This window comes from Notamacropus eugenii, chromosome Y (assembly GCF_028372415.1).
Source record: "Notamacropus eugenii isolate mMacEug1 chromosome Y, mMacEug1.pri_v2, whole genome shotgun sequence".
NCBI lineage: Eukaryota > Metazoa > Chordata > Mammalia > Diprotodontia > Macropodidae > Notamacropus > Notamacropus eugenii.
In genome coordinates, this window is record NC_092880.1 from 7,543,340 (window position 1) to 7,547,084 (window position 3,745).

The following is a 3,745-nucleotide window of genomic DNA, read 5'->3' on the forward strand; positions in this document are numbered from 1 at the left end:
AGAGAGTGGAGTCTCCCATGGTGCAAAAGCTTTGGGAACTTTCACTCTGCCTCATAAGAATGGTCTTATTAGCATATTCATCCCACTCTGAGGGACTGCTTAACCCTCTTAGCCTAAAAAAAAGATAGCTATAGCCCAGAAAAGAATACTCATTACAGAGCAAGAAAAACTCCAAAAGAAGGGATGTAGACTTGATAAAAGAATAGGATTATGAGTCAATCCTGAAGAGAACCAGGGCATCTTGTAACAGTAGAAAGGCCCCCAGTAGCAAGAAGAATGCAGGACCCTCCCCTAACAAATCGGGCATCAGACTTCTGACCTCTCTCCTTTATTAAAGCAGCTGTAAACCTATCTATTCTATCTCCAGGTTAGAGTGGGAATCACATAATTGCTTCTTGTTCCACAATAATGCGAGAGCTATATACCCTTGCCTGGAAGCACTCTACTCTGTGAATTTAAGTCACTCTGCTGGGATTTCATTCTCCAATACATACTACTGACATTTAACTCCCTCTCCACTGGACTATTCTTACATGGTTCTACTGTATTTCAAATCATCCCTCCCTCTTGGGAAGACGTCTACACTCTTTTCTACTCCATACTCAAATTATTCCTATTTCCAGGGACCCACTCCACTGAAGTTCCTCTCCAGTTAAGTCCACTGATGGTAGAGACTCACTTTCCTGCTGCCTTGTTGGCAGCCATCAGATCCCTGACTGCTAGCTCAGCCACCTCTGGCATGCTGTATCCATCTACTGGCAAGTTCTAGGCAGTTAATCATGGACCTGGAACATACTGGAAAGCTTGTTGTCACTCTCCAAACACAGATTGATCCACCTGCTCTCATGGTGTTACGAAATCACAGGGTGCTAGATGCTCTAACAGCTGAGGTAATTGGGGCTTGTGCCATCATTGGAGGAGCAATGTTGTTTCTATGTCAGTCAGTCCTCGAAAATAGAGGAGACTTTCACGCCCTACACATGAAAGTTGGAGATTCTTGAAATGTGGTCAAAACATTCTGGAGCATGTCTTCTTCTAACCTTCCTTTAACCTATTCTCCTGGTTGGCTGGAAGCGTTGGAAGCGTTCTCCATTCTTCCTTCCCAGGGCTGATGTTTCTCTTCCTTATTTGCCTCGTCATCTACCTTGGCATTCATTTTGTAACTTACCTATTCACTTCTGTCTCACATAAAAACAAAATCATGTTTCAGGTGAATGTTCAGCCTCAGTCTTCAGGGCTCTCCTAACTTTGACGAAAAGTAGGGCATGTAAGGGAATTAAGGATTCTCATATTAATTGATGTGATAAGTGTAATGATAATACTATCAGAATATTTTGCAACTCCCTTTTTTCCCAGGAGATTCTGGCTTGATAGAAGAGACAGACCGTAGCTCAAAGTGATCTACCAACTTTTGAGTATTCCTGCATTCCTGCACTTGGGAATGTTAAGTGAATTGAATCAGAGATCAAGAAAACCCGTTGCCATCACAGGATTCTGGTTCTATACCCCACTGAGTAATCATGACCACAAAGACTTGAGACAATCAACTTCGAAACTTTTTCATAGAGGACCGAGGAACACATGCATTTTCCACATATTAGCCTGTCATGAGAACAGCTATTCAAAACCTGAGAATGATTATATCATGGTCTGGCCCATCTGTGATTTTTTTATGTATTTAAGGTTTGCCTTTCCCCCAGCAAGTCAATCATCCCTAGTAGGACTTCAGGGTTTGCAGTCTTCCTTCCTTACACTGAAATTCATTAATCAGAGACTCCATTAATCGCACATCTTACTCTAAATTTCTCTGTTTTGTCTCTGGTCATTCCCAGGTTAGAGACCAGTCCAGTCTGGGCCACAAGAACACCAACATTTGTCATTTTTTTTGGTCTCATATTAGTCAAACTGATGGGTGTGAAGTGATATCTTGAAGTTCTTTGAATTTGCATTTCTCTAATCAATAGTGATTTAGAGTATTTTTTCATGTGACTGTAGATAGCTTTTATTTCTTCTCCTGTAGATTGCCTGTTCATATACTTTGACCATTTATCAGTTAAGAAAATGATTCTTATTCTTATAAATTTGACTAAGTTCACTATACATTTGAAAAATGAGGCCTTTATCAAAGAAATTTGTTTGAAAAAAATCCTTTCTCCCAGTTTTCTGCCTTTCTTTATTGGTAAGGACTTCACAGACAAGAAGGAAAGAATATTTGATAGTAAAGTTTTAAATGAATAGTAAAACAAATGGAGAAAATAGTCTTCGATGATTGCAAATATATAAAATACATCTTTCTATACATACATGTATATACCTACTACATACATATATACATACACACATATATTTTACTCAAGTCGTTTGGGTAGAAATTTTTTCAAGGCTACAATGATGTCCTTGTTTCTCAAGAGGGTTAAACATTGGTGTCCCAATGCAGTAGATAAGAGAAAACAATTTGTCTATTTTTTTTTTATTTTTTGGACTTAGGTAGCCAATACGTCATCATTCCAGAACCAAAAAATAATCCAACATCCATGAGATGAGAAGAGTATGTAGAGAAGACTTTGTGTCTCCCAACAGCTGATGGAAGTTTCAGGATGATGGTGATAATTTTGATATACGACAAAAGTATTAGCAGTAAAGGAGCTATTACAAATAATGTAGCATTAACAAAAATAGAAAGTTCACTCAAAGTGATAACACTACAGAACATTTCATTAGTGAATTGAGATCACAAAAAAACGTGATCGAGTTTGTCAGAACCACAGAAAGGCAGGGAGAAAATTTGGTATGTTAGTTGTATCTCAACTGGAATCCCACGTATTCAAGAACCAAGCACCAGTTGGATTTGCTTCTTTTCGTTCATCATGAGAGGATAGTAGAGTGGTTTACAAATAGTTACGTAATGATCAAAGGCCATGACAGCTAGGAGGAGGCATTCAGTGACTCCAAAAACAAGAACGAAGTAAAGTTGTACACCACAGACTACAAAAGCAATATTACTGTTCTGGGTCCAAAGATTTTTGAGCATTCTGGGAACCATGATTGATGTGTAGCAGATTTTCAGGAAAGAAAGATTTTTAAGAACATAGTACATGGGTGCTTGGAGAACTGGATCAGCATTGGTTATTATATTATTAGTCGATTTCCAAACAGGATACTCATGTAGATAACCAAGATAATCACAAAGAGAAAACTTTGAATATTGGGAAAGTCAGAAAATCCTAGCAGAATTAATTCTATTCTGAATGTGAGATATTTTTTTCCTGTCATTCTTGTTTTATGTCTCATAATCTTAGGAAGAGATGAATCTGAGTGGCTAGTTCATATCCCTCTCTAGGTTGTCATATATTGATCTGTAAAAGATACGTTCAGATTAGATTAAAACCAACAACTTTCCAGACCTATCATTGCTATTATATTCTACAATTTTTTTATTGATCAATTCCAGAAATTTTGTTTCTCATTTGAAATTCAATTAAAATATTGATAATGAACACTGATAAAGCATATTAATAGTCTAATATGGAACAATTCCCTATCTTACCTTTTATGCCGTATATACTAAAATTTACAAAAAAATCTTCATCCTTAGTACTTTTCATCCTTAGTACTGTTTCCTGTTTATTTCTGTAGCTATGATATCTCTTGGCATTCCTACTTAATGGATCTCTCCTTGTCTTATTTATCATTTATATCACACTCCTAAACCATGCCTATTTTCAATGTTTCCTTTCTTGGGCTA

At 37.2% G+C, this 3,745-nt stretch overlaps 1 pseudogene; it reads right to left on the reverse strand.

The window, feature by feature from the left end:
• Positions 1-2,348: 2,348 nt before the first annotated feature.
• On the reverse strand, positions 2,349-3,273 carry LOC140516763 (olfactory receptor 10AG1-like; annotated as a pseudogene).
• Between the last annotated feature and the right edge of the window lie 472 nt (positions 3,274-3,745).